Genomic DNA, 23,168 nt, shown 5'->3' with positions numbered 1-23,168 from the left:
CATCTGAGCAAGAAATAGGTACTCAGGGTGAGACTCCTAGACACAATTATAAGCAGGTTTAGCCTCTCCCTTACATCAACAAGCCCCACAAGGGTAAGCCCCTTGATAGAAGGCTTGGCACATCAAACTGCCAGCCCCCAATGTTTGTGAGAACACCAGCAACAATCCAGGTGAGGAAGCCAACACCTCCACACCTTCCCCCAGCTCCTCAGGGGGGCCCTGCACATATATTTTCATTCTTTGTCCAAATTACTTTGGGATGTGTCACCATTTCCCACTAACCTATGCAAACCTACCAGGTCTCACCTCCTATTAAAAGTTCCATGCAATCATGATATACCAACAAACTGTGCAAGTTAAATTGTTTAGGAAATACAGATCTTGCACCAATTAAACATCTCTTCCTTGGTCTCACATGGAATTTGAAGTTTTAAAATGCAGTCAGTATTGTCCTTTACCCTTTGGCCCGATCTGCCCTAGTCCCAACCACATCTGCTTCATTCACATGCCCAGCCGAAGTTCAGATTCTCTTTTAGCCTTTCCAACAGTTGCTATATGTGCCAACACCGACATTCACATCCACCGAGCTCTAGCTCTGAACCCCAGGCATCACGCAGACACATTTTTGGGGCTTTTTTAAACCAAAAACATGAATAACTTTATTTTAAAAATTAATAAAACTAAAAAAAAAATTCTCTTGCTTCCTCTTCCCCTTCTTAAAACATCTTTGCTTCCCTTTTATCTCCCATTTAACCTATTTTCCATTTTGCCAGTACAATGGTGAATCTGTCCACATCGCAAACTGTTAACCAATATAAAATGAAATGCAAACTCTTTAACCTGATACACGAGGACCTTCACATAAAGTCCCTAAATAGTCCCATCACCTAATACTTCCCCGTCTTGTACCTCTGGTAAAGTCATTTCAAATGACTCATTTTTCTAAGCACATGGTATTTCATGACTTCTTGTCTCTGCCTAAAATGGCTTCCCAGTGTCCCTTATCTGTCTTCAAGATTAGGCTTAGTGTCTGCTCTGTAGAGTGTTCTGTGACCCCCTCAGGCCAAGTGGAACACTGCCGCTTTTATACCACCATTCTGTCTGAGGCAGAGCTCCATCACTGCAGGTAACATACTACATTGTGATGGTTTGCTTGTAAATCTATGTCCCCTGGTAGACTGGGAGGATGGCAAAGGCTCATTCATGTTTGTATCCTCAGGGTTTAGAAAATAGTGCTTGCTATGTAAGAATTGATTAATGCATGTTCGTTGAGTGAGTGAATGAATATATAGAAGTGGAGGCACAGACAGAAGAATTTTTACCCTTGTTTCCATTATTGCTATCAGTAAAAATCCTTAAAAAAGTCCTTAAAAGGAGTTCTGAGTTGTCAGGACAGCAGGCAGATCAATACCTGATGATGACAGAGGAGAGAGGCAGTCAGCCTCGAATGCCTAAAAGTCTCTATTGGCCTTTTGCTCTCCTGCCTGAATTGACAACTGGTGTCTTAGAGCCAAGGGCATTCCCTTTCACACTGACTGATAAAGGATTCAGAGTTGGGGGCTGAGGGAGGAGGGGGGTAGGGTAGCACTGGAGGAGAGTAATTTCAGAAAAGGGGGATTTATTCTGTTCTTCCCATGTTGGAACTGAACTTTGTTTTTTATAAAAATGCTGTCATACTTGATGTACAATACTTTACTTCAAGCAGATTATGGGTTAAATAATCTTGGGTGGACTAGTTTGGGAATATGCCTATAATTTATAACATTGTTTATACGGGAAAATTGTTTCTGAGTTCATAAAGACAAACCTTTGGGACTCAACTTGGCAACTTCCTGAATTCTTGTTGGAAATACATTAAGGGTATCAATGGGAATCTACAGATATATGAATCATGAAGAGTTTTAAAAGGAGAAAATTGATCACAGCTATATTTAGCTGCAACATTATAGACATTATGATTAGATTATCCCAATCCTATTCTACAGTTCTCAAATAACCCATTAGTGTAACTGCTATAACAGGGTAACTGAAGTAAAATTAAAACTGCAAGTTTCCATTTTACCCCAGACTCAAAAAGGTCCTCCATCCAATATAGCTGTATTGTTTTCCTGCACAATGCCTCCAACTTACTTCAGGACCAAAGCCTGTAAAAGTGACACAACTTCTCTCAAGTACTTTTACAGCAAAATGTCAGACCATGAAAATGACTCAATGACTTACAGTTTGTCATCAGGGTAAAACAGTCCCCAAAGTAAGTCTTCTATAGGGATCTTCTGTGCATAAGCAGATGCATTTGAAAGCCCATATGACCTAAATGGTTATTTCTGGCCATTCCCCTTCCCACAGCCAAATGTTTGTAATATATTACTAACCTGTGGAAGGCTGTAAGGCAATATGCATAATTTGAAAGGAAACAGTTCATTTACTAACACTACAAGTAAAGGTTGAAGAAAAAGGTTTTCTTTTAAACACACACACACATACTTGTAAGCATGTATCTAAAACTGCCTTTAAGAATCATCGATTTTCCTGTAAGAAAAAACAATCATGGATAGCTGTCAAATACTAGTTTGTCAATCACATCCTAACCCCACACTTCCCTGTTTTCAAGAGCTTGTCTTCTTATTTTAAAAATATTTTTTAACTATTTCCAAAGCAACAGAATTATATTGCCACTATGTGTGACTGAAATGTGTGACAGGTTGCTTGGATTGTAATTCCAAGGTCCTCGTTATGACCCTACTAGCTAACACACTTTCCTCATTCAATAGAGCCTTGTGTCTACATAATGTCAAACAAATGGTGGGGCACTAAACAAATAATGAGCTGATTCAGTAGGCTGTGGAGTGTCTCAGACTGTGTGTACAACTGTAGGTTGGTAACTTGAAATTATTCTGAAAGGCACAGCCAGGCCTGCCCCAAGGCAACACTGTGATATTGCGGAATTGTCTGGGTCATCCTCCCACATCCTGTCTTTGTACACGTTACTGAACATGCTGAACACATTCATTTGCTAAATAGTTAAATTAATGAATGAACCCTAAGGAAAGATTCTCAGGTTTTTTCTGAGAGGAAATAAATTCACCTGATCTTCTATTGTAACCATCTGATTCACAGTCATTTAAAGAAATCAACGACAGTACTCAGATATCAGCAATGTTTCCTTAAATGTTCCCTGAGGGACATCTTAGGCCATGGGAAATTAAGTGACTGCTCTGGCTTTCTGGACACTCAGGGCAAGGGTACATTCAAAGGAAGCAATATTTTAAAGGTAGGGCCTGTGGAGAATGGAAGGAATGGGAATGGGCTGAAGTGCTCAAAAAGGATATCATAGAAGATATGGTCCTTGAGCTCTGCTTTTTAAGAGGAGTAAGACTTGTCCTCTCTACCACTTTCTCTCTATCTCTGAATCCATTCATTCATCCTTCCCTCCTATCTCAAAGCAATGTGTATGCCTACTCCTTGGCCAAGCTCAAACTAGGAGCTGTCCTTCCTATGAATATTTCTAACACTCATTGTCATTTTTAGCCTGGACAGCTCTACTGGCTAATATTGCTAGTGCCATGGCTTTTTTGCACAACTGAATTATAAACTATCTGAAGAGAGGGACCATGTCTTCTCTTAGTATAGCTTTACAATGCTGGGCATCTCTTCCCTTTCCACTACTGCTAGATGTTTTAACTCTTTCTTCTTTGCTCACTGACATGCACTGGACTTCCTGACTGGTAAAAGAAAAAAAAATGACTCCACCTTCCCTAAGGTTGTATCATCACCCTATTTTCTTCTCACTATATTCTTTTCCCTAGGTGATATAATCCCCTCAACTGTTTTCGACTGTGAAGATGGTTTCTAAGTGGCACTCTCCAGCCCAGATTTCCCCTCAGAATCCTAGCCTTACCTCTCAAAACTGATTGATCACCTGGATAACTTGCTGTCATCCTGTCCTCTCATCCTTGGCTTTGGAAGAAAATCCTCCTCTTCCTCCTGAGCTGACTTTTGCCCCCTGACATCCATATTTCAGTTAATAGAGCAGGATTTTACAAATTATCCTATTTAGTTCAGTTTATTTCAGTAAATATTAATTGAGAGCTTGCCATGAGCAAGACATTGAGTCCAGAAACCTTCCTGGCATCTTTAAATTTTCCTTCTCACAATCTGTGTTCAGTCTATCCTGAAACTCAGTAAATTCTTCCTTTGAAATGTCACCAATATCCAAAACATCCTCTATCCTCTTTGCCACCCATCCCAGCAGTGCCAGGACTTGTGATCTTATGATCACGTTATTATAACCCTCTAGCTGGTCTCCATGCTATTTTCTCTCCTTCCTCCAGTGCAATGGTTTTCAAACTTTGCTGCATATTAGGAACACTTTGAAACCTTTTTGAAATCTTAAGGCTGTCCCCCTCCCCAGCCCCGAGGATCTGGGGGAAGGTGCGGATGTGTTGGACATCCTCACCTGCACTGGTGTTGATGTTGTCACAAACATTGGGACTGGTGGTTTGATGTGCTGAGCCCTCGATCATGGGACTTGCCCTTATGAAGCTCGTTACTGCAAAGGAGAGTCTAAACTTGCATGTAGTTGTGCCTAAGAGTCTCCCCCTGAGTACCTCTTTGTTGCTCAGATGTGGCCCCCTCTCTCTCTAACTGAGCCATCTCGACAGGTGATCTCGCTGCCCTCCCCCCTATGTGGGACCCGACTCCCAGGGTTGTAAATCTCCCTGGCAATGCAGAATATGACTCCCGGGGATGAATGTGGACCCGGCATCGTGGGACTGAGAGTATCTTCTTGACCAAAAGGGGGATGCAAAATGAGACGAAATAGTTTCAGTGGCTGAGAGATTTCAAATGGAGTTGAGAGGTCACTCTGGTGGACATTCTTATGCACTATATAGATAACACCTCTTAGGTTTTAATGTATTGGAATAGCTAGAAGTAAATACCTGAAACTACCAAACTCCAGCCCAGCAGTCTGGATTCCTGAAGACAATTATATAATAATGTAGATTACAAGGGGTGACAGTGTGATTGTGAAGACCTTGTGGATCACACCCCCTTTATCTAGTGTATGGATGAGTAGAAAAATGGGTATAAAAACTAAAGGACAAATGGGGTGGGATGGGGGGATGATTTGGGTGCTCTTTTTTCACTTTTATTTTTTATTCTTGTTCTGGTACTTTCTAATGTAAGGAAAATGTTCAGAGATAGATTGTGGTGATGAACGCATAACTATGTTATCATACTGTGGACAGTGGATTGTATACCATGGATGATAGTATGGTGTGCGAATGTATTTCAATAAAACTGAATTTAATTAAAAAAAAAAATCTTAAGGCTGAGGATGTTTCCCATATGATGAAATCAGAATCTTTGGAGTTCAGGCCCAGGAATCAGTGGTTTGTAAAGTTCCAGGTTGAATTTAATGTGCAGCCAAGGCTAAGAGTCAGTGCTTATTCCATTCTACTTACTGCTACTAAAATATCTACAAAAACTACTTTCATTATGTAATACTAACTGCTGAAAAATCTTTAATAATTCTTCATTGACTAATGTTCAAGGCTCTTTACAACCTGACTCAATTTTTCCTCATCAAACCTATGCCCTTCCACATCCATGTCCCCCTGGTGGAAGAACGTTCCTCCACCTATCCAAATCTTACTCATCCTTCAAGGTCCAGCTCATTCAAGTAGAAGCTTTCCTTAAGGAATTCAGAACACAGTGATTATTCACCCTCTGGATACGTATAGCACTTTTTGCCTATATAATCATTTCCTAAGCATCAACTTGTATTGGAATAATATTTTCTGCTTTCAGGCCTCATTTTCCAAATTAGTTTGTAAGTCCTTGGGGATATAGTCTATATCTGTGATATCCCCTCACTGTACCTAGTACAGTGCTATGAACATTATAGACATTGAAAAATATTTTGATTGGTTATGTCCACCCTATTATAAAGAATATTATAATAAACATGTAACCATGCTATATGTTTGTGCCATGTTGTGATACTGGAAAATTAAACCATATGTTTAATGTTCCCTGGTATTGTCAGTAGACAGATTGACAGAAATTAGGACAGCATCACTTTCGGATGGGGCTGCTTGTCTTGAATAACTCCCGGTTTTACCCAAGGCATGTAGATAGCCAAGAAAGTCTATTAACAATTCAACATTTCCTGTTCATGTAGGAATGATAACTCCATTTATCAAACAAGGACAGAAACATTGTTCCTTTAGTGTGATCCTCCCTTTTTGGCTCCTCAGGGTCCAAGGTTATAATCACTACTGGAGTCAGAGAAGGGAGAAAACCCTTCCACTGACCTTCTGACCACTGGGTCAGAAAGTCAGGCTGATGATATTTAAAGATTTATATGTTCAGAAATGTTAGTTCATTTGTAATTGGGAAGCAAGAGCTGGAGACTTGGAGTCAGAGGACTTTCATTTAAATCCCAGCTCTGTCACTTAATTGTCCTGGGACTTTAAGCAAGTCATGAGCCTCTCTGGACCTCAGTTTCTTCATGAGTAAAATGAGATCAGTAATAAATCAAATAGTCTTTGGGATACGATTAAATAAGATAATGTACATGACTGTGTCTAGCACATAGTAGGCAATGAATATGTTAGCAGATTTTGAATAATAGTACTAAAACATGTAATGTATATATTTAGCACAAATGCAAATATTTTTAAAAGGAGCCATCCCATTTCCTAATGAATATCCCATATATTTACAAAATATTAGCCTTTTTTGAAAATAATTTCCAACTTCAGAAAAATTGCAAAAATAAAAATGACACAAAGAACATCCATATACCCTTCACCCAGATTCACCTATTGTAAATATTTTACCCTGTTTGTTTTAACATTTTTAACTGTCTATGAATTTGTTATCATCTATCTAGCATATATCTAATCTAACTATCTATCTATATTTATAAACCATTTGAGAGTAAGTTGCATATATCATGGACCTAATGCCTTGGTGTATATTTTCTAGATATAAGGATATTCTCTTATATACCTACAGTACAGTTAACAGATTTGGTAATTTTAACACTGAGGCAATACTTTTATCTAAACTAGTGTCCATTTTCTAGTTCTGTCAATTGGCCCAATAACGTCCTTTATAGCATTTTGTACTCCTCCCATACAGAATCCAGTCTAGGATAAGGTATTGCATTCATGTGTCACGTCTCTTTAGGCTCATTTAATCAGGAACATTTCCACAACCTTTCTTTGTCTTTTATGACATTGGATGTTCAACAAATTTAAAATTGAAACAAGATTCTTCTGCCCCAAAAATAGTGGTTTAGAACATAAGCTGTGAAGCCAGATTGGCTGAATTAGAATCCAAGCTCTGCCACAAGTTTGTTGTGTCACCTTAAACAAGTTACTGTGTGTCTGTGTCTCAGCTTCCTCATTTGAAAAATAGTTTAGTAGTGGTAGTTTTTTCATAAGGTTCTTAAGAGGATTAAAATGAACTGATACATATAAAACACTTAGAACAGTGTCTAGCACATAGTAAAGGCTCAATAATGTTAGATATTAATATTATTACTAGAAGTCTAATGCCAAATCAAATGTACAAAGACTTACTGAGTACCCCTTATGTGTAAGACATTTTACTATGACTGTCACATTTACTTCACCAGTTATGCAAACATAGACTGTTGGACTTACGGACTCCAATATTGGTTCTGAATTTTCCTTTGTATCTCAGACCCTTGAGATTCCAGTAAAATCTATGGAACCTCCACCCAGAACAAAACAGTACTGTCATGGGTTGAATTGTAGCCCCCAAACAGATATGTCCACATCTTAATTCCTGGAATTTGTGAATATTATCTTATTTGGAAAAGGGACTTTGCAGATATAATTAAGTTAAGGATCTTGAGATGGGAAGATCATCCTATATTATCCCAGTGGGCCCTAAATCTGATGACAAGTGTCTTTATAAGAGACACACAGAGGAGACAGACAGAAGATGAGGAAGCAATGTGACCACAGGGGCAGAGATTGGAGTGATATGGCCCCAAGTCAAGAAATGCCAGCAGCCACCAAAAGCTGGAAGAGGCAAGAAACAGATTCATCCCTAGAGCCTCCAGAAGGAGCGTGGTCCTGTTACCACCTTGATTTCAGACTTCTACTAACCAGAACTGTGAGACAATAAATTTCTGTTGTTTTAAACAACCAAGTTTGTGGTAATTTGTTACAGCAGCCACAGGAAACTAATACAAACTCTTGCCCCATATTCACTCACAAATTTGTAGATTTCAGTTAGTCTGTGAACCTCAGGTTGAAACACCTGTTCTTATTCTAGTGATCATGAATCAGGGGATCATTTAAGTATTGAATGAGGGGAAGGGAGGGCTGGCAGTGGCAATCCAAAGGTCCTGGGAATGGAAGATGGCTGAATCTCAGGGATCAAAGCCAAGCTAGCTGGGCCCAGAAAATCAAGGGGCAGGTTTCTCTGTGCACTTCACTTGCAGTCAGTCCTTCCTGCTTCCTCAAGAGCCCTCCTTTTCCCCACCCTGAACATTTGTAAATTAGACAAAATCAACTTATAGTCACATCAAAAGAATTTGAAAAAAGAGCATTTAAAAAAAGTAAGTAAACCTAACACAATGGGGGTGGGCATACCATTTTCTCAAATATATTAAGATTTGGAAAATGGCCATTCAATGAAAGTTTGTACATGTATATTTTCCCTAAAAAATAAAAGTAGGATAAAAAAGGGAGAGTGTGACCATGGTGGATACCAAACCTGAGGCTAGATCTGAAGAAAGATTATGTTCCCCATTCTTAATAACCAGGAACTGCTGCTAGAGAAAGAGACCTGGGCTCACTTGGATCCTTATTTGGGTATTCAAGAGCTGTTTACTGAATAACTACTATGAATCAGGCATTATGCTAAGCCCTGGGGAAGTACAAAGATAAGACAGGCACCTTTCTTGCTTTAAAACAAACTTTGGTTTTCTATAATGAATTAAACCATTTCCAGGACCCCACAGATGCTTTCCCCGAAACTCTGACTTGGCAAAAAACATGTATTTATTTTATCTACATACATTGCTTATATATGTAGAATATGTAGGTGCTCTAAAAAACAAATTTCCCCTGGAATTTCTGACCATTCAATTTATCAAGGAACACAGTCCCCTGCTCCAAAATGAGGAGCTTCTCTTGCACTTTATGAAGCACTTATGCGAGGACCACACTGTGGCACTGTTTCATTTCCGAAGTTTAATAAAATATGCAGTTCATTTTATGTTACAATTTGAGGCCTTCAACTCATAGTTCATGGCAGTGGAGGCAGGGGGTTTCACATCTAAGTCTGGTCAAATGTCAACCACAGTAACAGAGCCCAGAACTTATCTCTTTAACCCTTGTTAGTAAGCCCTTGGCAAATTGATGAAGTAGGTAGTATTTGTTTTTAATTCATGCCTATCTTAATAATTAGAGCCCTCATTTGCTTTCATGCTTCACCTTCTCCTCTCTACCTGCCCCCAATAAGAAGCTTCTTATTTTGTGTCCTGTTACATTCTTTCTGACTGTGGTACCTGAGTCTGCTAAGGTACTAACTGATAACAAGGTGGCAGCTTGAGGTGTGACCCCTCACAGTGGTCTTTTGTTTTTGAAGGGGCATATTTTAAAGATCAAACAGCCCTCAACACCAAACATAGCTATAATGATGGACTGGCATGCATTGGGCATATCCTTTGGGGCAGATGCCCTGTACCCTGTGATTAATTTATTCAGTTCCAACTGATATGTGTTGAACACCTACTCTTCTGCTGGTTGTGACACACATTTTCCTTCATACTTCTCATTGTATTCCTCACAACAGCCTTGTGAAATAGATATTGACATCTTAATTTTAAGTAAAAGGAAACTGAGGGCCAGGGAACTGAAGTGATTTGCTCATGGTGAGACAGCAAGTACATGTAAAAGTTAGAATTTGTCCCCCTGTCTCTCTGATTCCCAATTAAGGGCTCTTTCTTCTATACCCACACTGCCTTATCAAACATATAGATCAAAGGAATGCCTCCTACGTGCAAAATTCTGCTGTGAGCTGTATGAGATGAAGGAGAAATTTGTACAGCATGATAACGCCCTTGATAAACTTAAAATATATTTGCCATTAAATCATATCATGTAGTTAGTGCCTCAAGGCCAGCACTGTGTCCCCATAATAGCTCACAGATTGTCTTGCAGAAGATCTAAGGAATTCTCATCCACAGGGCGATTCAGGGTCTGGGGAAAGGAGGGATTTATGATGCTTTCGTTCAGATGCTTTCTTGTGACTAAAAGTCCTTTTCCTTCTATAAGTAATGTCTATTTCCCCCTGGGTAAGCTGTAGCCTCCTATTAGCCTCCAGTATCCTGTTAACCTCCAACCTCCCAGGAAGTTAGTTGTTTCTTCTAATTAGGCCGGACTCTTTCTCTGTTGGAACAAAGATCTCCACATTTCCAGGGCTTACCCATGCCAAAATTGTGCAGTTTCTCTGGGACTTTCGGTCTGACATTTTCTCTGCTTATGGCATTCCATAATGCTCTGCACACCAACATACCCCCCTGCCATATTTTGTATCCTCTTTCCCCTTCATGCTTTCCCTTTACTGTATCCATCAAGACCTGCTCCCTTGAAGAGATCTGATATCAATCCTTTATATATCAATACAAACATGTTGAAATTCATTCATTCATCCATTCCAGTAATAAATAATTTTAAGAACTTATATGTAGACATTACTGATAGATAAAAGACATGAGCCCTTTCCAGTAGGGAACGCACATTCTAATGGGAGAGATAGACAAATAAACAGACCATTGCAATATAGTAGAGTGTAATTAACTTTATATTAAAAGTATAACCACAGTACCATGGAGGCCATAGAGAAAAATCTAACCCACACTGTAAGAGTTGAAGAAGGGTTTCTCAAGGAGATAATGGCTAAGTTGAATCCTGAAGCACATGTAGTAAATAAACAAGCAAAGAAGAGGTACAGAAAAGAAAGACTAAGAATGATAATGTGCAAAGGCACTGGGGCAATGAATAGGCATGGCACATTAAGGAAAGAGTAATTGTTCTCTGTGGATGGGACATAAGACATGAGATGGAAAAAAGAATGAGATAAAGCTGGAAGGCTTGTGAGTCAAGATAAGGAGTTTGGACTTAGTATCTTAAAATTGATATGAGAGATTATTGAAGACTTTTAAATAAAGGAGTGACAATATCAGATTTATGTTTTTAAAAGATGTTTTTGTGGTATGTATCAGGGACTTAAGGGTGGAATGGGAGAATGATGTAGGGCAGGGAAAGCTAGAATTGATGAGGGGAAAAACAGGACAGTAGCAGTGGGAATGGAACAGAGATTTGAGATGTTTTAGTGACTGAGTCAAAATAGGCAGTGAGAGAATGAGGGGAAGATTTTTGTAGGTCTCCTGTGATTCTGATTTGGGCAATTAGACAATTAGATAGACAGTGGTGCCATTAATGGGCATGGGAAATACTAGGAAAAGGATGAGAATGATAGATAGGGATGGAGGGGATGATATGTTTGGTTTTGTACATGTTGATTTTGATTTGCCTATCAAATATTCAGTGGGTGGCATTCAGCAGGCACTTTGACAATATGAATCTTATAAGAAATCTGACAGGAGGCATCGATTTGAGAATCATCAGTCAACATGTTCCTTGTTGTTCTATCTATGAGATTATTAGATATTTTTGGCTTCTGAATCCTCCAGAGCAGGTAGAAGAGGAATTTTTAAGGCAGAGGAGCTTCCAGCTATCTTTGAAACACTTGCATGGTCTTGGCCACCAGCTGATTGTGGCTTCCCAGTTCAGTCTAGCTGCTCTTGATCCAGCAGAGGTGCGTGGACTTTGGTTGTGAAACGTGATGCAGTGTTTAAGTTATTCAGGGGATGGTAAAAGATCCAAGAAAGTCAAATTTGGAGCTTGCCGATCTTGCTCCCTAGCTAAATAGAATTTATGCACCAAGGAGAATTGGAAAGAATGAATAGGTTGCATACTCCAGGCATTCTTTGTTCTTGATGCATTGTAAAGTCTTCCTAGCTTCCGGTTTTTTACACCCTCTAAGCTGTTCTGTACCACCACCAGATTATTCTTCATAAAACACTACTTTCATCAATCTTTCCTCCAAAACATCCCAAAGAACAAGTTCCAATTGTTCTAGCTGGCATTCAAGTTCCTCCAAAATATGGTCCCACCTTACATAGTGGAACTCATCTTTCCCTATGCCTCTACACAAACTGTCTGCTCCAACCAGGGCAGTTTACTCACACTGCAAACAAACCAGACTTTTTTAGATATTAAATCTTTGTTAATGATGTTCCATGAACTTAGAATCCCCTCCCTTACCTAATCTCACCTACAGTCATTCAAGGGATTTTCGCTAAATGTCTACTGTGTACCTTATTTGCCAATCAAAGCTGCTAGAGCTCCCTTCCTTCTCTTCCCTAATCCAGCAAGCATAATTATGGCAAACATATATTCAGAACGAAATGGAAAGTTGACAAATATATGTGTACTATGGGACAATCAAGAGAGACTATTGAAAATGGGGCTATTCACTCATCTACACTGTATCATAGAACTTCTTGCACAGTTATTTAAGCATTTTTTTCTTCAGTGACACTGGGGTGTGGGGAAGCTGGGTCCAGATTTAGACTTTTTTATACTCACATGGCACCAATCACATGCTAGCTACCTAAAAGTATTTGCATTCAGGAAGTATTTGCTTTTAGACTAAATGCTAATGTTCTTTGTGTTTAGCAGCATTCTTTAGGTGTGGCCCATCCTCAGTAACTATGAAGGTAGTGCACAAGGCAAACCAATGAAAGTAAGATTAAATTCAGCAGAAAATACATTTAACAGGGGAGATTAGACCTTCTGCTGAGTAAGCTGAGTAAGCTGAGCCCTAGTAAACTGATCTTGCCTTCTTCCAAAGAGCTATGGAAATAAATTTCCTTGTGGGTGAAACAGAGTCAGTCTCCATTTGCAGGGGGATTTTAAGTCTTCATAGTTTAGTCATCCACAAATATCTCCCCCTACTTAACATCTGCTCCGTCTTCAAATTACCTTGAGCATTTTTCTGGGACTGTGAAAATGAGCAAGGAGCTATCACTTTCCAAAGTATCCACCAAAGCCAAAGGTATATCAATTAGAGGCAAGAGTAGGAGGGAGCAAGAAACTGGTCTTACCAAAGGAAGTTAGTTTATTCTCTGGGAAAGAAATGAAAAGTGAATTCAGGGGGTAGAACATAAACCATTTAAACTCTTTATGACTAGACTAGCTATTGAATAGAAGGGATAGATGAGATCATAAGACATGGAGACAAATAAGTCAGAAATTTCCTGTAAACTTGGGAGAAAAGACTAAAACTGCTTTAAACTCTGTTTTTAGATATTGAAGAAAACTCGAGGAGTTGGCACACTTTTTCTGTAAAGAACCAGATAGTAAATATTTTGGGCTTTACGAGCTACATACCTACCATCTCTGTCACATATTCTTCGTTATTTCTTTTAACAACCTTTATAAAATGTAAAAAGTATACTTAGCTGGAGCTGTACAAAACCAGGCCACCAGGTACATAGTAGTTTGCCCAGCCTTGCTCTAGAAGATGGTGTATTTGTATAAATTTCAATTCAATTTCAATTTGAAATATACTAATTGAGCACCTATTATAGGAAGGTTAACTATGCAGGATCAACAGTGGAAGCCCTCTAGAGTAAATGTAAAGAGGATTCTGAATGAGGAAAAGACTAAACCAAAGACTAACTAACCAGGGCTCCTACACCTGCAATAAGGTAACCACTCCCTCCCATCAGGAAAAACTAGCTGGAGGAGGGGCAGGTGTAAGTAAATTCAACAGTCTGTGCAAAAGCTATTCAAAGAGAAAAAAAAATTGGCGAGCGTAATTTCAACAGGTCACTAAGCATCTAGCCAAATTAAAGCTGGGTAACTCCCTAAGGAGATTTTAGAGCAGACCCAAATGTGCTCTAGAAGCTGAGGTCAAGGAAAGGCAAACACTGAGGGTGTATTTTGACCATAAAGGCAGGGGAAGTCCTGGGCTTTATATTTACTAACCAGCTGAGACTATACTTTGGGAATAAGTGAAATCTCTGTAAAATGCAACTTACCTGCCTAGGAGCAGTCTAAAATACACCCTGATGGATGGAAAGAAATTATGCCTGAAAAATTGGAGTCTGGGGAACCTGGGAGATCTGGTGCAAGAGTGAAAAGTTGAAAATGTTCCCTTTTCCTCATCCCCCACAGGAACCACTTTTCACTAGGAAGTACAAAGTAAGTCTGAAGGTAGAATCTAAAAGGTACCTAAAGACCACCTGATAATATATTTTTGAGAAACCAAGGGAGGGGCTCCCCCAAGATGCTGACTGAAAAGGCCTGAAGGCAGAAAGTCCTAAACCAAGATCAACATGTCAAGAAGATAGGAAGAACAATGTCCTCAACCCAGCTGCAGCTTAAGGAGGGGGCGGGCAGGTGGATGGAGGGAGTAGCGTGGGTGGTAACCACACTAAACTTATGTGTCCTGAAAATAAGCATATATTTCATATTCTGAAGCGTTTTAGCCACCACTGTTTAATCTGAAGTTCACAACAAGCCAGGGTAGTACCAAGACATGACAGATTATTCTCCTAATTTTTACAGATGAAGACATTAAGGCTCAGAAGGGTTAAGCTACTTGCTTGAGTTTATACAGTTTGTAAGTAGCAGGGCCACACTCAAATCTCTTGGATCCAAATCTAATGCTATTTTTACAGTTTTCTTTTATACAGTCTTCTTATTGAGAAAACATCAAGGAGGAAAATAACTGGAAAAGAAATACATTCCTGGGAGAGGTAACCCACTTGGGAACTGGAGGTGGGGGGAACAAATGAATAGTTGGAAGATGATGACGGTGGAATTATTTAAAAAAATAACTTAAGGCTTTTAAAGGACTGTGAGTTGGAAAGCCTTTTAAATTGAAAAAGTTTTGACTCCAGAGTCTGTGCTCCAAGGAAACAGGCAATTGAGTTTAGAAAAATGTTGAGAGTGACCTGGGAAAGCCACCAAGATGGGGTTGGGATGACTGTGTGAGTTTTTCATCTGCAAAAGTGCAATGCCTCTGCCTGCTCAGTTGACCGCAAATGCTGAGAAAAATAGCTTTGATCTTAGAGTTAAATGTGAAATAGGTTGGGGAATTGAAAAGAATTATAAAAAACTCATTTACACAAAAACGTGTATCAAGCTGAACTGCATGTTTTCTTCATCTAACGAATATTTACTAAGTACCCACTATGTGCCAGATACAGCTGGTACTAGGCATTGGGGATACAACAGGGCATGAGACATGGTCCCTGACTTCAGGCTATTTGCAATGTAGTTGGGAACACAGGGAATCAATAGCTACAAAACAATGTGGTAAGTAATATAACAGAGATAGACATTAGGATGAGAACTGAAACCTAGGGAAAGGGCCAGGAAGCTAGGGAGAATACTGCTGCAGGCCCACAACACAATATGCCTCCAGGAACAAGCTGACTTAATGCCTGCCCCGCCCCTGGCTGAGGGAGGGGGGCGTTATTGAAATGTTGGAAACACGATAGCACATGAAATATGACGCTTCGTGAAATTAACTACATAAATTGTGCAACATAAGTCGTGGTTTGTTGTTCTGCACTAGGGTAAAAATCACAAATTTTTATCAAGCTAGAAACTATGAGTCAGGAAAGGCTATGAGCAGTGCCCCCGCCGCTCCTGACATGCTGTGCTTCTACAAAGAGGGCTCTGAGAGTAGAGAGATGTGACATCTAATTTATATTAAATGGTTGGTTAATGTCACCTGGGTAGGGGCATGGCAAGGGGTGTTGTAGGGAAATGACATGTCCCCAGATTCCTCCTCTTTGATCCCCTGGAGATAGTGAAGGAGGGAGATTTATTCAAATGGATGTTAAACCCACTGCTTAGGGCCACCCTGGGCTAAGAGGCTGCCACTGAGGAATCCATAGTAGAAAAAATATATATTGGCAATTACAATGGAAAAACTCACACAAGCCACCTGCTATTAATATATGGCAAGAACCTCAAGTACTTTGTTAAAGTCTCTTATTACCCCTTGTTTAGAAATTACCTGGATTCACTTAAGTTTAACAGATAGTGGGTGCTTTACTAAAATATAGTAATAGGTACTTTCTACTGAGTACCTATCATGTTCCAAGACTATGTGAACAATGTCATGAATCCTCACAAATCTTTAAATATTTACCCACCATTTCCCCATTCCTGCAAAATGAAAGCTCTGAAAGGGCTTGGTTTTTCTTTTGTTATACACCAATGCATTTCAAATGTTTGAACAGTGTTTAACACCTAGTGGGTGTTCAATACATATTTGTTAAATGAATATTTTAGAAAACTGAGACTTGAAAAGTTAACCAAAGTCACACAACACAAACAATTGAATGCCAGATAATTAACCCAGTTCTATCTGCTTCTAAATTTCTCTTTTTTTTCCCACCATACTATGCTTCCCTTCGGAAAATTTATGCCAGATTTATAGTTCTGATGGGGGTACAGGAAGTGACACCATTCATAAAATCATCTGAAATCATTTTTTGCCATCAAAGGCAAGTCAACCAATCATGCCTTAATCTACTCCCTATCATCCATGCCTGAATTCATCTTTCCCTTTGATCTCATAGCACTTATTTGCGAGGTACCAAATAAACACACCACCTTCTGCTTAAACAAATCACACCCACATTTCCTAACCACACTTCAAAATTCCTTGTTATACACCAAGATCAAGGAACTGGAGTGGGGATGGGTGCAGTTGGATGTGGATGACACTTCTGATATAATTCCCCACTCCAGCATTCAGAAAACAGTCAGCATTCTGACAATTATCACTTAACAGTTGCAAGGAATCCTAAAGATCATCTGGTTCAATATCATCACTCTGTGCAGGAATAATCCTAAAAAATTATTAACTCTGGCCAGGCCATGGGTATGAGGGGTAGGTAAGAGAGCATCAGGGGGCGCACACAGCCACAGAATAAGCATGAAGCTTCTTCCTGGACCAAAAAGTTTACTAAATTGGGGAAAAAGTTAAATAATTTACCCATTGAAGAATTTAAATATTATTTACTTATTAAAACCACTTCTCATACAGTTTATCACATGGAATATACAATTCAGATGGTTGTTTAAAGATAAATGGGAGACTGAAGTGCAAGTTGCTGCTTGGGGAATATTTCCCTAAGAAGTGACATTTAAGTTGAAGCCTGAGGAATGGGTTAAGTTAGCCACGTGAAGATTGGGAAGAGAGTGGGATGAAGAGGGGCATGTATAATGTTCCTAGGCATAAAAAATAGTGTGTACACGGTTCTAAGGGAGGAGAAAAGTGCAGAATTAAAAGAGCTGGGGCCTGAGTGTACCAGGCCAAGGCTCCACAGCTGGAATATTTATTATCTCAGGATCTCCTGAAGTATTCCCTAGGAGTCCCTCTTTTCACTTGCATTCTGCCAAAACATTGTGAGAATCTGGGGGGGGGGGGGTTGCTTTCCAAACCCTGGAAATGAAATGGATCCAGCTGCTCCAGCACCACCCCAAAGTCCTCAGCCAAGACCAGGAATCATAGCTGTCATTTGTTTAAGGATTTTCAACACTCCTACTATCTTGCTAAAATCATTTACTGGTTTAAATTAGAAAATGCTTGGTTGAAAAGTAAACCCTAGCCAGCCATTTTACAAAATATTACAAATAACATCTGCTAATATTTTTATATGGCCATCATCTAATCCTCACCATCACCCTATGAATAGGTGCTCTTAATTATCCTTATTTTACAAATAAGGTTAAAGTTCAAAATTTGTCTAAAGTCACACAGCTAGTGAATGGCAGAACTAGGGCAGAACTAATGAGGTTAATAAGAAAGAGGGATTGTGAGGGCCTTACAGCTAAGAGCTCTTGATTACTGTAAGACACAAGGCAGATCCATTGTCCTACACCCTGGAGTTCCTTAAAAAGATTGAATAGAGGAAGGTAAAGAAATAAACCTTCTTAAGTGACTAATATATGCCAGGCATCATGATAAGGACTCTAAATATGCTATATCTCTTGAGGGTCACAGCAATCCTTTATGGTGGAGAAATTATTATTCCTATTTTTCATATGAGGAAACTGGCCCAGGCTGATTACATAATTTACCTCATTGGTAAGTGGGGGAGCTGTGACTGGAATCTGGGCTTAAGTGACTCCAAAAGCCTATACCCTTTCCATCATAGCACGTGAATGACAGCTTAGTATTTAACCCTTCCCAGGTTGCTTATTTGCACTTTAGGGAGGGCATTTCCTCTGTGAATTTCACAGGAGTATGGCAGACCTGAAAAGAAGGGTGCTTGGGAATTGCAAGGTGGGACTGCCTTATATCACATCAGAATGGCATTACCTACCTTTGTCCTATAGCTCTAAAAGTGGGGCGGTGTGCCAGAAGATAAATCTCTACTCCAGTTACAGCCACCTTCTTCTCCAATTGGGATAACAACTCTCAGACTCTCTGGCAACTACAGAAACAGAAAAGGCACCTATCATTCAAGAGTTTATTTGCAAAGGGCAATGTCATAGAATGAACTTCCTTTAAATCGTGCTCACCTTGTAAATTTAAAGTGCTTTCTGTTCAATAATTTGATTTCCCTCTTTCAGAATTATATTCTCCCTCTCATCCCACCACCTTTCAGAGTATAAACTTTGATGTGAGTTCCTCGACCTCCCCACCTCCCTCTTGCTCCAGTTAACCTAGGACTTTGCAAACAAACTCTACTGAGAAGTATGGACAGTCTGAGCCTTTCCAGAAACTCAAACTGCTGAAGGAGATATGGTATTTAGTTAAGCAAAAGTGAAGTCCTGCATAAATCATAAAGAGGTGGAGCCAGGTTACTCAAACAGGACCCTAGGAAGTGCTTGGGGAATAGACTTAGAGGCAGCTTTATTTTTCTATAGTCAATTTACTTCCAAAATGATGGGGCCTACAAGTACCCCAAGAATAACTTGGCTTCCAAATGCTGGAACAAGTCTTGGCCTTGGAGCACAGTTCTGGTGTTGTTGCTTGAATTTCCACACTGCTTTTTTCCTCACATGGATCACGCTTCAAGCTTCCTGTGTCTGGACCAAGTGTGTGTATGGTGTGTGTGTGTGTGTGTATGTGTGTGCGCATTTATGTATTGCGAAGAGTGGAAGAGGGGAGGATGGGTATCCAAAAGGAAGAACATTTAACAGAATTCTTGTACTGCATATGTGTCTCTTTGTTCTTTTCCTCTTAAAATAAAGCTGCTATTTTCTGATCAGCTGGATTTTGCATGTGCAGGGCAAGTGTCATAAATAAGCAGGCTGCTTTTCCAGTGTGTGTCTAACATATTTGCAGAACATTTTTTGGCGGGGAGGCGGTGTTATGTACAGACATAAATCCTGAGGATTTTCCCTTGCCTCTGCTTTTTATTTTTTTTCATATCCACCTAAATGATTTAGTTGTTCACCAGGCAATTAGAGGAAAATTTACTCATTCCACACTCCCAGCTGGCTTGGTGGGTGGGGGAGAGTGTCATTCAGTGCTTAAGCCCTATGATTTTGTGGTCTTTCCTTCAAGAAGAACCTAGCCAGAGGTTAGGGACTATAAGCTCTGTTCTCCTTCCTACTTTTCCTGTACATTGAGAAAAACTATTGCCAACAAAGTGCAGATGTTGACTTTTATTGCATTTTAAAAGACGAGTTGAATTTTAAGGGGGAAAAAAGGTCAAACAGGGCAGGTAGTTTGAGATGCTGACTCTTGACTTATAAGCTTAAAAAGATTCTCCTTTTTTCCATATCGATATATGGAGATTTTAATGTGCAACACTTAGGAAACCCAGTATCTAAACAGGTGCTTCACAGTTAGTGGCTAATTCTCCTGGTATTCCCCAGAGGGTTTTCCATATTTTATAGTCAGGATATGAAGGCACAGGGATACTGTGGGGATTAGTTAAATGTGTGTGGCCTAGTTTGCTATATAAACTCACTCCCTGAAACTAGCTTTCTCTCCCTTCTCTCAACTTGCACAGCTTTTATTGTCAATACCGTTCATTTAGCACTTAGCATATGCTTGTTAGTTATGTTTGCATGTATATATCCTTGAAGGCAGGAGCCAAGTCTCATACCTCTTTGTTTTTCCAGTCTTGCCCATAATAGCAGCTCAATCAATGTTTGTTGATGTTGGCCTCCCACTCTCCCCCACCCCCCCACTTTTAAATTGTGCAGGCAATGCATAGCTTTAAATTCAAACTCGGTTTAAACAAACTGAAGAGTTTTCAGTGTGAAAACAAATACGAAGTCTTATGTGGCAGGAGAGAAGGTACACCTAAGAAGCTTGAAAGACCTGGGTAAAGCAGGGGTTCCAAAAAATCTGTTCTTTACCACAGGCTAAGAGGTGACTCATGCTTGGTCTGATTCCCCATTAGTTTCCCAGCTTTGCTAATTCTATTCCATCAAAATTCAAAGTTTCAGGAGAACAGGGATGCCCACACCAGGATTGGAGGAGGTGGCGTGAAAGGAGTTAGGCATTTTGAGGTTTTCCACCCTATGAAGGCCCTGGTAGCTGTGGAGAAGACAGATTGGAAAATCTTTTGAGGGCAGCATCAAGGCTGGGGGCAGACATTTTACAAACACAGCTACCAGATCTTTGCTGCCAAGAGTTTTTTCCAGCAACGTCTGCAATGGCAAAAGGTGGGAAAGGTCTAAATCACCACTCAATAGGGGGCTGATTAAAATAATTTTGGTATATCTATGTAATGGAATACCAAGCTATTATGAAAAATAATTAGATGAAGGTAGTTATCCTGATATGGAAGGATATTTGAGATATATCATTGAGTAAAGAAGTGCAAGGTGTGTAGTGATTGATGATTCCACTTGTAAGGGGCAAAAAGGAGATTACACACAGCCATAGAGTTAAAGGGACTCTGGCACTGGAATAGTAAAGAGGTACTTTTTGCCATACTACTTTCAGTATTGTTTAATTTTAATTTTACTGTGTACATATTTTACCTTTTCCATTTGAACAGCAATGTTAATTTTAACAAGTATTATGTTACTGTTCTGATCAGTAGTAGTTCTCCAGCGTATACCCACTCATTATAGCTCTCTTGCTCATGCCTCCAAATAACAAGGCTGGAATAATATTCCCTTGATTCACAAAACCAGGTTTCTCCATGCTTTAACACACAACAATTCACTTTCTCCATGAAAAATCACCTAAATAACTTCAACTCACACATAAATTGAATCAATCATACCCATGCTCCTGTTTCGGAATCTTTTGGCAGCCCCTAGCAGAGTACTTTGTATATGGAGGCTACCCAATTCTGTTGATGGCATGCTACCTGCCCACTCCTTTTCCTGCACCCAGAGTTATATTTTGAGACTCTGCTCACAGTGAGATAATGTTTCCTATGAGCACACTTCCTCTTGCATGCCATGATCCGTGGCTCCTATTAGGCAGGCTTGAATTGGATGTCACTCTTTCATTGGCATGAATTCATTATACTAACTCCGTTGTCAAGGCCTTTACATTTAGACATGCTTCCTCCTTGTTACATTTTCTAGCAAATATGGATCTGTACAGAATGGTGGTTTCCATGGTAAATGTTCTCTCATATTTGTTTTCTCAAGTTCACTTCGGAGATACACAGCATGATTTCCTCTTTCAGTACCAGCACCACAATAGATTTAGGTCACCACGCCACTGCAGAACTGTTTAAAAAAGAAATCTCACCCACCCTGGTTAGAAAAAGGGTAACATTTTTCTTACTGCAGGAAGCCAACCCATATCCACCTCCAAAACTGTAGGAAAAGAGTTGATTTTTAAAACAAAGCCACAAATTCTAAACACCTTGTATGTAAATGTATAAAAAACATGAGCAGAATATTTGATTCCCAAACACGTGAGACTCTGCCACATACATTTGTGGAGTGCTTTGTAGTTTACAGATTTTTCACGCGCATTTCATTTTATTTTCATACCAATACCATTAAGTTACTAGGGCTTATCTTATGGCCTTTATTTACAGATGCGAAAATGAAGGCTCAGAGAAGTTAATCATCTTAACAAAAGTCGCACAAGTAGCTAGTAATTGCTAGAGACCGAAATGATTTATTACGTTGGTTCCAAAATCCATGTTCTTCTGCCACCCTTATGCTGTTTCTGTCTGCTTTATTTTTCCCAGCTGTAAAATGGGGGGTTTTCAGTGTCCCTGGTTGGTGTTCTCAACTGTCCGTGTTTTTAAGCAATCTCAATTTTTTTGCAACCAGGAAATGTGAACCCATTGATACTTCAAGTACCTTTTCTTCCTCCTCACGTAACGAATGAACGGGAAGGAAAGTTACCTATTCCCAGAGGACTGGACAGTGCCATAGGGGTGTACCCGAATCAGCCGACACACTGCCGCACTCTTTTACGAGACTGTGAAAGCAAACGTCTCATCTTTCTCTTCCCTGAAGTAGCTGGGGGAGAACAGCGAGGGAGACAATAGCCTCCTGTTTAGTTTTATTAAATTTGAGGACGGGTAGGGCAAAAAGATTGGATTGACAGCTCCAGTGACCAATAGTAGGCGAACCCTAGGCCAGGACTCCCCAACGGGAAACTGCAAAAGAATTGTGGGTGGGATTTACTTTTCCGGGACCGCTCCGCCCAGGCCTGCCTTCCCAGTCAGCCTAAGAGGCCGAGGCTCCTGAGAGCCTCGCCCACCCCACCCCCTGCTGCCTGCGCAGTCTGCTTCGGGGAGCCCGGCTGAGGAGCGAATGGGAGGAGGAAGGGGGAAGGCTAGGGGGAGCGGAGGAAGAAAGGAGGGTTTCTCATATAGCTGTGACCTGGGTGGGGGACTGCTAATAATAGGAAGCAAGAGGGGAAGGAAAACGGAGGAGCGCTGCTCCTTCCTGCATTATTTTAAGCGGGCTTTGATAGATAGAAGCTGCTCTTCAGCATTTCCATTATTTGTTTTTCTTCCTCCCGCCGTGGGGCGGGAAGCTGCCCTGGCTCTCCCACGCGAGTCTGCTCCGCGATTACCGTGGATTATTGTAGTCTTTGCAGAACCCTTTCTTTCCTCCCAGCCACTCCTTGCG

The sequence above is a fragment of the Choloepus didactylus genome, chromosome X (assembly GCF_015220235.1).
Source record: "Choloepus didactylus isolate mChoDid1 chromosome X, mChoDid1.pri, whole genome shotgun sequence".
NCBI classification, from domain to species: domain Eukaryota; kingdom Metazoa; phylum Chordata; class Mammalia; order Pilosa; family Megalonychidae; genus Choloepus; species Choloepus didactylus.
This window is presented reverse-complemented; position numbering follows the sequence as displayed.